Below are 13970 nucleotides of genomic sequence, written 5' to 3' on the forward strand. Positions count from 1 at the left end.
ACATTCCTCATAGCTGAATATCACTATGGTCACCTTCAAAGTACCTTCAAAGTACTCCCCTTGGGAAGCTATGCAATTTTGGAACTATTTTCCTGGAATGGCTCTCAGATCTGTCGCCTTACCCTAATGTCAATATTTCCTTTCAATATTTCCTTTATCTTCAGGTAAAGAAGTCACTGGGGGCCAGATCAGATGAGTAGGGAGGGTGTTCCAAGTTATTTGTTTATTGGCCAAAAACTCCGTCACAGACAGTGCTGTGTGAGCTGGTGCATTGTCGGGGTGCAAGAGCCAAGAATTGTTGTCAAAAAGCTCAGGTCATTTAACTTTTTCATGCAGCCTTTTCAGCACTTCCAAATAGTAAACTTAGTTAACTGTCCAGTTGGTACAAATTCATAATGAAGAATCCCTGTGATATCAAAAATGGTTAGCTACATTGTTTTGACTCTTGATTTGGACTCATGGAACTTTTTTGATTGTGGAGAATTAACTGACTTCCATTGTGCACTTTTGCACTTTGTTTCAGGCTCACATTGTTTCACCTATGTCTCATCACCAGTGATAACATGGCCCAAAACATTGTCTTCCTTCTCTAAAAGGTCTTGGAAAACTTTGTCCTTTGCTTTTGTTCATTTGTGAGCTCCTATGGGGCCATTTTTGCACACACCTTTCTCATGCCAAGATTTTCAGTGAAGATTTTCCTATTTCTCTACTGATGTTTATTTGGTCTGCTATGCTTCTCACAGTCAGCCGAAAATTTTGATGCACAATTCGATGAATTTTTGCAATGTTTTCATCAGTTCTGCTCATTACTGGCTTGTGCTGACCTCTTCATCAGTGATGCATTATCAGAAAAATGTTTAATCCATTTGTACACTGCCGTTTTCTTCATGGCATTATCCCCATAAACTTAGACTAACATGTCCCTGATTTCACTTCCACTCATGCCAAGTTTAACAAGAAATTTGTTTGTCTCTTGCTCTAATTCAAGCTCAGACATTCTTGCAATGGCACACAAAAACACACAATAATGAACACCACTCAGCAAGACACCACCACATGCCTACACAAACACAGCTGTGAGGCACTCACATACCAAGGTTATGAAACCTTACCAAGCTGTTTGTACAGTACTGCCAATGTAGCACACGGTGGCAAGTTCATGAACTTACCTGTCACACCTCATACATACAGGCAAGTGATTTTTGAAAAAGCAAAGACAATACAATGAAACAAGAAAGTCTCTTCACAAATGGTGTCAGAAAAACTGGACATCCATATGCAAGAAAATGATTCTAGACATAAAATTTACACCCTTCACAAAAATGAACCCAGAATAGATCACAGACCTAAATGTGAAAAGCAAAATGGTAGAATTCCTAGATCTAGGAGAAACCCTAGATGAATTTGGGTCTGATGATGACTTTTCATATACACCACCAAAGGGATGATCCATGAAAGAAATAACTGATAAGCTGTACTTCATTAAAATTAAAACATCTGCTCTGCAAAAGATAATTTCAAGAGAATGAAAAGAAAAGCCACAGACTGGGGAGAAAATATTCATAAAAAGATTGTTATTCAAAAATATACAAATGATTCTTAAAGCTCAACAAGAAAACAACTTGATTAAAAAACGAACAAGATCTTAACAGACCCATCACCAAGATGATATACACAGTAAATAAATACATTTAAAAATACTCCACATCATATGTCACCTGCTACAATGACCAAAATCCAGAACACTGACAAGAGCTAAGGCTGGCTAGAATATAGAGAAGCAGGACCTCGCACTCATTGCTGGTCGAAATGCAAAATGGTACAACCACTTTGGAAAACAGTTGATTTCTTACAAAATGTAACCATCTCTTACCCTACAGTCCAGCAATTGTGCTCTTTAGTATTTTCCCCAAAACTGAAAACATATCCACACAAAAATCTGCACACAGATATTTATAGAAGCTTTATTCATAATTAGAAACAAACAGGTTGTCCTTCAGTAGGTGAATGGATTTATAACTGTGGTACTTCCATACAATGGAGTATTATTCAGCACTAAAAATAAATGAGATATCAAGCCATGGAAAGACACAGAGGAAATTTAAATGCGTATTACTAAGTAAAATAAGCCAATATGAATAGGCTACATATTGTATGATTCCAACTACATTATATTCAGGAAAAGGCAAAACTATGGAGACACTAAAAAGATCAGAGGTTGCCAGAAGTTAGGGGTAGTGAGGGGAGGGAAAAATGGGCGGAGCACAGATTTTTAGAGCAGTGAAAATATTCTGTATAATACTATAATCATGTACATATGTCATATATTTGTTCAAACCCATCTACTATAAAATACCAACAGTGAATCCCAACGTAAACTGTGAAATTTGGGTGATTAAAATCGATCAATGTAGGTTTATCAATTGTAACACATTACCACTCTGTTAGGTGATATTGATAATGGGGGAGCTTACGCATGTGGGGGCAGGAGGTATATGGGAACTCTGTACTTTACTCTCAATTTTTCTGTGAACCTATAACTGCTCTAAGAATTCTTTAAACAAAATTAAAAAATTAAAAGAGGAAGGGAATCTCATCACGGGTTAAATTTATGGCATAAAGGGGAAGATCTAATTTTTCTCCCATATGGTCAGCTGGATTTCTTAACACACTTTAATGAAGTATTCTGCCCTTCCCCACTAATTTGAAATGCCACCTTTAAATTCTTAGATAAGCTTGTATCTGTTTCTGGATTTTATATACTGTTACTCTGATTTGTGTACATATTTTTATGCCAGTAATACATTATTTTAATTATTGTATCTTTACCACATTATTTAATGTACATAAAGATCTCCACAAAATTAACTTTAATTTTTTTCATCTAATTTATGAACAATTTATGGACTACATGAAATACTGCCAGTTGCTGACTGAGGTTCTCCCATTCTCCTTGTATTTTTCACCATAATTTTTATTAATGCTTTTAACTAAGATACCCTATTTACTTAATATGAATATTTTAGAAGTAAAATGAAAAATTACATATAACAAGCATAACAACCATCTTGACCAGGAAAACATTTAAGATGTAGAATATGGGATATCATAGAATACATAGATAAATACCATAGAAAATTTCACAGTTAAGTGAAGAAAATATTTTGCAAACTTAAACCTTTTTCATATTTTACCACTTAACCCCACATACACTGTCCTAATATTTTCACATTACAACAAAGAATGAAAGAATGAGTGGATGGCCATTTGTAGAAGAAGGTCATATTTGACACTAATTTTAGTAATATTTTATATTTGGAATTGTTATGAAACATTTACTGAAAATTCACAATTTACTAAATAGTAGTCATACAGAGCTAATACAGCAATGAGAGACAAAATTCGTTAGGACCTTAATGGATTTATAGGAATTCAAAATTATACAGTAAGGACTGTGTGTCACCAAAAGAGAACATGGATTGGCTGCTGCAGGATCATCTCACAGGTGTTATTTGCTTTGTGAGTTCACCATGATCTTGGCCATGAACTTCAATCTTAGAGGTCTACAGTCCGATTTTGATCATGTCCCAGGATTCATCCAAATAAGGATATGGAGTTACGCTGACTATATCACAAAACTGAAAGATATAAAATGAGTACAATATTAATTATATTGAGAAACACAATTATCATACAGATGAGATATGTCTGTTAAGAAGATGACACTCCGATTTCTCTTCTCGCTAGATTACATTAGAAGCAAAATTATTACAGCATTTCTTCATAAACATTAAATCAAAGTCATAGGATGCTGATAACTGACTGTGCTTTATACTTGATATATTTGTCTACGCAATGAAGATTTATCTGTCACACAGACCAGGTGTTTCCATCACACTTGGCATTTCTCCCCAAGAAAAATGCTGAGATGTCTACCTCTGGGTTTCTTGTTTTTCTAGGCTTCCATAATTGGTTGACTGGTCCCATTCTGCCCCTATTACCCCTCAACAAATTCTTATATTCTTTAGAAAATCTGTATTTATTTACACAATACATGAATATAACTTAACTGCATATAATCCAAACATAGACTAAATTACTCTTGCCACCAAACCTCTGCCTTTCTTCAGTCATCCTATCTCCAGAAGAAAACACAATTATAAATTCTTTCCAGACCTATTTCTATGTATTGAAATGTACACAAAGAAAGTACAGTAATATAGTTTTAGATAAGAGATTTTGAATATAAAATAGATCATACCATATGTCATTCTCTGCAATTAGTTTTAATCCATTTAATAATATCTTGAATATTTTTTCTATATCAAAATAGATCTATACCAATATTTCAACTGCCACATGATAGTATATTGTATAGCAATATTTTATTTAGTCATTACTTTGTTAAAAAGCATTTATTATCTTTGCAACTTTTTAAAAATTACCAACAATGAAGCATATTCGTTTGTATGTGGGAGTATCTCCATAGGTTCCATAATTAAAATATACATAGTACACACTTTAAAGTTTTGATACTGACAAAATACTGTAAAAATTTTAGTTTCATAGACAGTGTATATTTTACCACATCCTTGCTAAAATTGAGGATTATGGAGACTTTTAACTGTTGCAAATATGATGGGCTAAAATGGTATCTCATATTGAATTATGTTTCCATGATTAATAATGAAGTCAACTTAATTTGTTATTATTGGCCATTTATATTATATCTTGTAAGAACTGTCTGCTTTCCAAACATTTTTCTATCAGGATAGTGTTTTTTGTATTATTACTTAAGAGCGTTTTACATGTTCTAGAAACTGATAATTTATCCATTATATGTATTTTAAATCTTGTCACACTGTACATAAATTCTTTTAAGTTTGTTATGATGTCTTTCATCATAAAGATTGAATGTTTTATATACAAGTATTTTATCTGCAAAGGTAATACACACTAAAACAAAGGAAACGATGTAACATGTATATAGACAAAATTAATAATCTCCATTCCTAATCACCAGAGGTTAACAGATGTTAACAGCCTGAGGTGGTAATGACATAAGCAAGATGGTAGTACACAGGGGTTTCCAGTGCTCCCCCCTAACAGAAACATCAATTTGAATAACTACCCATGAACAAAAATACCTTCCTAAGAGCTAATGATTGCAGGTCGGGTGGATCACAGAAATAAGAAAAGATGTGCTGAAAATGGTCACAGAGTTTCACATTACCTGTCACCCATCCCCCAAGTCCTGGAAGTACAACACAGAAAGTGACACTCTTCCAGTGGGTGAAGAGAGCTAAGTCAATATTCGACTTCATCATGGATCCTAGCACAGGGCTCAAAACAGTGCCACACCAGCCCCCAGAGACCCAGTCTCCAGGCATGCTCCTAACGACCCAAGTACGTAACCCACTGCAGTAACAAACTGGACCCAGAAGCCACAGGTACCAGATAAGCTCCTGGCCTGGTGGACCCAGCCTCCAGACCAGCTCCTGCAAGAGTACATTCCAGGCTTTCCATAGCACTAGATAGGCTCCCATGGAACTAGGCACCGGACTGTCCCCAGAGCCAAATTAGACCCGAGAAATTCAGCCTAAAACCTGCCCCATAGCCAAGGTGCCCCCAAGGAACCAGCCTCCTGAGTGGCTCTTCTGGACTGTGACCCACAGCCCTCCATAATACAAGGACCCAGTAGACCCAGCCTCCAGACCAAATTTTGAGAACACTGGTTCCTGGCCAACCCCAGTACCAGGCTGTTCCTTGCAGAACAAGTCCCCTGCAGACCAAACTTTCAAACTGGCACCCTGTGGCCCTGGCCTCCTAGTTGACCTTGTGGCTCCAGGGTAACCCCAGCACCAGACTGATCCCAGCATACTAAAGCTCCAGGCCAGTTCCCACCGGCCCAGGCTCATGGCACACTCCAGTGCTAAACCAAACACCACGGATCCAGCCTTCAGGTTGGCTGCTGTGGACCAGAGATCCCAGCTAACAACCAGAGACACAGGGCCCAAGCCCATCACTATGGTCTCTGGCAGCATGCCCACCCCTCACACCCAAGCACCAGTTCCTCCCCCAGGGACACAGATTCCAGGTCCACCTTTGTAGACACCAACACAAGGCACATGAATCACAAATAATTAAGGAAACATGAAACAGCCAAAGGGAACTAATAAAGCCCCAATAAGTGACTCTAAAGAAATGGAGATCATGACAGAGAACTCAAGAAAAATCCTTTTATCACTTAAACTCAGCGAACTACAAGAAAAACACAGAAAACTAAACAAAATTAGGAAAATAATACATGAACAAAATGAGAAGTTCAACAAAGACACTGAAACCATTAAAACAGCAGGAATCCTAGTGTTCAAGAATATGACTTCTTGTGACGATATATATATATCCCCACTCCATATATATATATGGTCACAAGAAGTCATTATGTTCATGTATTACCATATATATGTAAAATTACAGTTGATATTCATTATTATTCAACTTCAGGTGTATAGCACAAAAAAAGAAAGAAAAAACATAATGACTGAAGAAAAAAATTCAACAGACAGCTTCAATTTCAAACTCAATGAAGCAAAAGAATCACTTAATTCAAATATATTTGAAATTATCCAGTGAGAGAAAAAGAAGAATGAAAATAAGTGAAGAAAGCCTATTAATTATAGGATACTATGAAAAGGAACAATCGACTTATTATTTGAGTCCTAGAGGGAGAATGAAGAAGAATGTTTATTTAATGACATTATGGCTAAGAACTTCCCAAATCTGGAGATTTGTACACCCAAGTTCAAGTTCATAAAGCTTGTAGAATCCCCAGAAGTTTTAACTCAAATAGATTATCTCCAAGACACATTATAATAAAACTGTCTAAAAATCAAAGAGAAAGAATTTTTAAAGCAGCAACAGAAAAAAATTCCTCACATACAAGGGAACCACTGCAAGGCTATCAGCGGATTTTTCAGCAGAAACCTTACAGGCCAGCAGAGAGTGGAATAATATATTCAAAGTGCTGAAAGAAAAACAATATAAACCTGACAACCAAGAATACTGTACCTGGCAAAACTGTCCTGTGGATGCCTGATCATGGCATTGTACACCAGAAGCTAAACATTAATGAATGCCAACTATAATTTTATCTATATAATGTGATGGCTCGGTGTGAGGTCGGAGGGATAGTGGATGGGGGGAGGGGGGTTCACAGTGTGAGGGATATAAATGATGAACGTCTAAGTATTACCTTGTCTTGTATACCTGAAACTAATAAATTAAAATTAAAAAAAGAAAAAAAAGAAATGAAGGACAGATAAATATGTTCCCAAAGCTGTGGGAGTTCATTACCACTAAATTTGCTTCATACGAAATGCTAAAGGGAACTAAGTTGAAATGAAAAGATGCTAATGACATGTCAACAAATAAAACTATAAAACTCACTGTAAAGGTAGGAATACAGTCATGTGCCACATAATGACTTTCTAATCAACTATAAACGATGTATGATAGTGATCCTGTAAGATTCTAATAGAATTGAAAAATTCCTATTGCATAGTAACATCGCAGTGCAACACATTATGTGGTTGTGGTGATGCTAGTGTAAACAAATCTGTGGTGCCAGTCACACAGAAGTGTAACATACAATTATATATAGGGTGGCTGAATGGGTAAGCCAACAAGACCCTTACATATGCTGCCTACAAGAGACTCATTTCAGATCAAAAGAAGCACACACACTGAAAGGAATGGGAAAACAATATTTCATGAAAATGTAAATGGGAAAAAAAAAGCTGAGTAGCAATACTTATACCAGACAAATAGACAAGAAACAAAGGAGTACCCAGTAATACCAATTCTGGGTATTTATCCGAAGAAATCCAAAATGCTACTTTGAGGGAATGTGTACTTCCATACATTCACTGCAGCATTATTTACAGTGGCCAAGATGTGGAGGCAGCCTGGGTGTCTGTCAATGGATGAAAGGATAAAGAGGATGTGGTACATACACACAATGAAATAGTACTCGGTCATAGAAGGGAATGGGTTCTTCCATCTGTGTCGACATGGATGGACCTCGAGGGTATTGTGCTGAGTGGAGTATGTCAGGCAGAGGAAAGACAAATGCAATGTGATTTTGTTTCTATGTGGAATCTAAAGAACAAAATAAACAAAACAAAAACAAACTCATAGATACAGAGAACATTTTGATGGTTGCCAAGTGAGAGGGGGGTTCGGGTGTGGATGAAGAAAGTGAAGGGATTAAGTAGTACAAATTGGATGTTACACAGTAACCATGGAGATGTAGAGTATAGCATAAGGAATATAGTCAGTAATACTGTACTAACTATGTATGGTGTCAGATGGGTGCTAGGTTTATTAGGGTGATATATTGGAGTGGGGTTGGGGATCACGGTGAAAAAGGTGTAGGGATTAAGTACAAATTGGTAGTTACATAGAGAATATAGTCAGTAATACGTTAATAACTATGTATAGTGCCAGGTAGGTACTAGACTAGTCAGAAGGATCACTTCCTATATAAATTTCTAACCACTATGCTGTATACATGTGAAATTAATATAAAATAATACTGAATGTCAACTGTAATTGAAAAATTTAAAAAGGGGAGGAAGATAAGGGGAAGGGGAATAAGAGGTTCAAATTTCCAGTTATAAAACAAGTAAGTCATAGGGATGTAATGTACAGCATAGGGAATAAAGTCAGTAATACTGTGATAGTGTGGTACAGTGTCACATGGTTGCTGGACTTATCATGATCACTTCTTTAGGTATATAAATGTTAAATAACTATGGCGTACACCTGAAACTAATAATATTGTATGGTAGCTATATTTTTAAATTAAAGTTTATTGGGGTGACAATGGTAAATAAAATTACATAGGTTTCAAGTGTACAAGTCTGTAATACATCATCTATATACGGCATTGTGTGTTCACTACCCAGTCAATTCTACTTCCATCACCATATATTTGATCCCATTTACCTTCATCTACCACTGCCCTCCTCCCCTACCTGCTGGTAACCACTAAATTATTGCTATGATTTCACTGATAATGTGGGATATAAAACTGAAAGCAATAAAGGCAAAAGGCAAACAAATAAAGAAACAAAAACTCATAGGTATGGTAACTATTTTAATACAAATCTTAATAAAATAACTGCAGCTACAATAAGGTGTTACTACATACAGCATATATAAAAGATGTAAATTGTGACATTAATAACAAAATGTGGGTGGAGAATTTAAATTGTACTTTTTATATACAGTTGAATTTATCACCTTAAAATAGAATGTTGTAAGATATTTTAGTTAAACCCCGTAACAACAAAAAAACTTTTAGATTAAAAAAGAGACAAAAAATAAAAACATACCCTACAAAAAATCGTCAAACCACAAGTGAAGACAGCGTAACAGAAGGAACTCAAAACAGTCATAAAACAATGTTTTAAATGACAATAAATCCTTACCTATTGATAATTAGTTTCAATTTGATTTTGTGCCCTGCAACATTACTAAATTTGTTTATTAGTTCTAAGAGTATTTTTTGTGGAATCTGTTGGATTTCCTATATGTAAGACTATGTCATCTCCTAACAAAGAAAATTTTACTTCCTCCTTTCTGATTTGGATTACTTTGATTTCTATTACCTAATTATTGTGGCTACGAATTCTAATACTATGTTAAACAGATCTGGTGATAGTGATCATCCTTCTCTTGTTCTTGAATGTAAAGACTTTGGACCATTAAGAGTGATATTAGTTCTCAGCTTGTCATATGTGTTTATTATGTTGAGGTACACTCCTATTTGGAATTTGTTGAGAATTTTTATGATTAAAGGATGTTGCATTTTTAAAATGCTTTTTTCTGCATCTACTGAGATCATCATGATTTTTATCTTTCATTCTGTTAATGTGCTGCATTACATTTGCTATCTTTTTATGTTGTAGTATCCTTCCATCTTAGGGATAAATCCCACTTAAGCATGGTGTATGATCCTTTTCATGTATTACTGAATTAATTTTGTTAGTATTATGTTGAGGACTTTCGTATCTACGTTATTCTGGAATATTTGCCCATACTTTCATTTCCTGTAGTTCCTTGTAATGGCTTTAGTATTAGGATAACAGTAAACTCATAAAGTGACTTTGGAAGTGTTTGGGCCTCTTTAATTTTCTGGTTGAGTTTCATAAGTACTGGCATTAATACTTTTTAAAAGTTTGGTAGAAATTACTATTGAGGTATCAGGTCCTGGGGTTTTACTTGTTGAGAGGTTTATATTTTGATTCCATCTTATTCATTATCGGTCTGTTCATATTTCCTTTAAGGATTCATTCTTGGTAAGTTGTATGTTTCTACTGATTCATCCATTTATAACGTTATCAAATTAGTTGGCATATTACTGTTCACACCAGTCTCTTATGATTCTCTCCCTTTCAATTTTAACAGCTGTAATGCCTCCAATTTCATTTATAATTTTATTTGGCTATTCTCTTTTTGTCTTAGTCTAGCTAAATATCAATTTCATCTTTCAATAAAAACAGCTCTTATGTTAGTAAATCTTTTCTGCTAAATTTCCATTCTATAATTCATCTATTTGGCTCAAATGTATCTTATTTGGGCCTTAGTTATTCTTTTGCTTTTCCCTTAAGATGAAAGGTTAAAGTGCTTGAAATCTTTTTTCTTTATGTAGATTTTTATCACTATAAATGTTCCTCTCAGAACTGCTATTGGTGCATCCTATAAGTTTTAGTATGTTGTGATTCCATTTAGGGGGAGGGGATCTCAAAACTTTTTTTTATTTCCCCTTTTTTTTATTTAGCAGTGGACCTTCGCAGGATTTTCTTTTTAATTTACTGGGATGACAATTGTTAGTGAAATTACATAGATTTCAGGTGTACAATTCTGTGTTACATCATCTATAAATCCCATTGTGTGTTCACCACCCAGAGTCAGTTCTCCTTCCATCACCATATATTTGATCCCCCTTACCCATCTCCCTCCCCCCACCCGCCTAACCCTCTGGTAACCACTAAACTATAGTCTGTGTCCATGAGTTTTTCTTTCTCATTTGTTTATCTTGTTCTTTTGCTGTTTTTGGTTTATATACCAAATATCAGTGAAATCATAGGGTTCTCTGCTTTTTCTGTCTGACTTATTTCGCTTAGCATTATACTCTCACGATCCATCCATGTTGTCACAAATGTTCCTATATCATGTTTCCTTAATGCCAAATAGCATTCCATTGAGTATATATACCACAACTTCTTTATCCATCATCTATCAAAGAACATTTTGCTTGTTTCCATTTCTTGGCCACCATAAAAAAGCTGCAATGAACATTGGAGCACACGTGTCTTTATGTATAAATGACTTCAAATTTTATGAGTAGATACCCAGGAGAGGGATTGCTGGGACATATGGTAATTCTATTCGTAATTTTTTTGAGGAACCTCCACACTGCCTTCCTTAACGGCTATACCAGTCTGCATTCCCACCAACAGTGTATGAGGGTTCTTTTTCCTCCACAGCCTCTACAACACTTGTTACTATTTGTTTTGTTGATGATAGGCATTCTGACTGGGGTGAGGTGATATCTCATTGTAGTTTTTATTTGCCATTTCTCTGATAATTAGTGATGTTGAGCATTTTTTCATGTCTATTTGCCATTTGTATGTCCTTTGAAGAAATGTCTCTTCAGGTCATCTGCCCATTTTTCAATTGGGTTCTTTGTTTTTTTGTTGTTGAGCTTCATGAGTTCCTTGCATATTTTGGATATCAGCCCTTTATTGCAGGCACTGTTTGCAAAAATCTTCTCCCATTCAGTCGGTTGCCTCTTTATTTTGTCGATCGTTTCTTTTGCAATGCAGAAGCTTTTAAGTTTCATAAAGTCCCATTCGTTTATTTTACCTTTAACTTCCATTGCCTTTGGAGTCAAATTCATAAAATGCTCTTTGAAACCAAGGTCCATAAATTTAGTACCTATGTTTTCTTCTATGCACTTTATTATGTCAGATCTTATGCTTAAGTCTTTGATCCATTTTGAATTAATTTTGGCACATGGTGACAGATAGCATTCCAGATTCATTCTTTTGCACGTGGTTATCCAATTATCCCAGCACCATTTATTGAAGAGGCAGTCTTTCCTCCATTGTATGTTTTTAGCTTCTTTGTCAAAAATTATCTGTCCATATTTATGTGGTTTTATTTCTGCGTTCTCAATTCTTTTCCGTTGGTCTATGTGTCTGTTTTTCCGCCGATAACATGCTGTTTTGATTGTTGTAGACCTGTAGTACAAGCTAAAGTCAGGGAGTGCGATACCTCCAGTACTGTTCTTTTTTCTTAAGATTGCTTTGGCTATTCGGGGTCTTTTGTGGTTCCAAACAAACCTGATGATTTTTTGTTCTCTTTCCTTAAAAAATGCCATTGGGAGTTTGATGGGGCTTGCATTAAATCTGTATATTGCTTTGGGAAAAATGGCCATTTTAACTACGTTGACTCTTCCAATCCTTGAGCACAAAACTTCTTTCCATTTCTTTGTGTCTTCTTCAATTTCCTTCAAAAATGTCTTATAGTTGTCAGCATATAGGTCCTTCACATCCTTGGTTAAGTTTATTCCTAGGTATTTTATTCTTTTTACTGCAATTGCAAAGGGAATTGTTTTTCGTTTTACTTTTTCTGAGATTTCATTGTTAGTATATAGGAACGCAATGGACTTTTGTACGTTGATTTTGTAGCCAGCAACTTTACTGTATTCGTTGATTGTTTCTATCAGCTTTCGGATGGCCTCTTTAGGGTTTTCTATATATAGCATCATGTCATCTGCAAAGAGTGATAATTTAAGTTCTTCATTCCCAATTTGGATGCCTTTTATTTCTTTCTCTTGCCTGATTGCTCTGGCAAGGACTTTCAGCACTATGTTGAAAAGCAGAGGTGTTATGGGACAGCCCTGTCGTGTTCCTGAACGTAGAGCAAAAGTCTTCAGTTTTTCAATATTAATTATGAGATTAGCTGAGGGCTTGTCATATATGGCCTTTACTATGTTAAGGTATTTTCCTTCTATAGCTATTTTACTAAGTGTTTTAATAATAAATGGATGTTGTATCTTGTCAAATGATTTTTCTGCATCAATTGATATAATCATATGACTTTTGTCATTTATTTTGTTTATGTGATGTATCAGATTGATGGATTTGCGGATGTTGAACCATATTTGTGCCTCGGGGATGAACCCCACTTGCTCGTGATGAATAATCTTTTTAATGCATTGTTGTACTCGATTTGCTACAATTTTGTTTAGGATTTTTGCATCTGTATTCATCAGAGATATTGGTCTGTAGTTTTCTTTTTTTTGTGTTGTCATTACCAGGTTTTGATATTAGGGTAATGCTGGCCTCATAAAATGAGTTAGGCAGAACTGTCTCTTCTTCAATTTTTTGGAAGACTTTGAGCAGGATTGGTATTAGATCCTCTTTGAAGGTTTGGTAGAATTCACTAGTAAAGCCATCTGGTCCAGGACTTTTGCTTTTGAGAAGGGTTTGGATGACTGATTCAATTTCGTTACTGGTGATTGGTCTGTTTCGATTTTCCAGTTCTTCATGGTTCAGCCTTGGAAGGATATATGTTTCTTACAGCTTGTCCATTTTTTCTAGGTTATTGAATTAGGTGGCATATAGTCCTTCATAGTATTCTTCCATGAATCTTTGTATTTCTGTGGTGTCCGTGATAACTTCTCCTTTTTCATTTCTGATTTTGTTAATTAGTGTCTTCTCTCTTTTTATCTCAGTGAGTATAGCCAAGGGTTTGTAAATTTTGTTAATCTTTTCAAACAACCAGTTCTTTGTTACATTAATTTTTTCTATTGTGTTTTTGTTCTCTATTTCATTTAGTTCTCCTCTGATTTTTCTTATTACCTTACTTCTGCTGAACTTGGGTTTCACTTGTTA

The 13970-nt window shown here is 35.3% G+C and overlaps 1 protein-coding gene across 2 annotated transcripts in view; it reads right to left on the minus strand.

The window, feature by feature from the left end:
- Nucleotides 1-1547: 1547 nt before the first annotated feature.
- NBDY (negative regulator of P-body association) overlaps nucleotides 1548-13970 on the minus strand; it is a 59196-nt gene continuing 46773 nt past the window's right edge. The window contains exon 3 of one of the 2 annotated variants that reach the window (XM_081042918.1): nucleotides 1548-3638. The gene's annotated coding sequence lies outside the window, so the exon portion shown is untranslated. The remainder of the gene's footprint in view (nucleotides 3639-13970) is intronic. The other variant, XM_081042919.1, reaches the window with a different exon arrangement.

The sequence above is a fragment of the Rhinolophus hipposideros genome (genome assembly GCF_964194185.1).
Source record: "Rhinolophus hipposideros genome assembly, chromosome: X".
NCBI classification, from domain to species: domain Eukaryota; kingdom Metazoa; phylum Chordata; class Mammalia; order Chiroptera; family Rhinolophidae; genus Rhinolophus; species Rhinolophus hipposideros.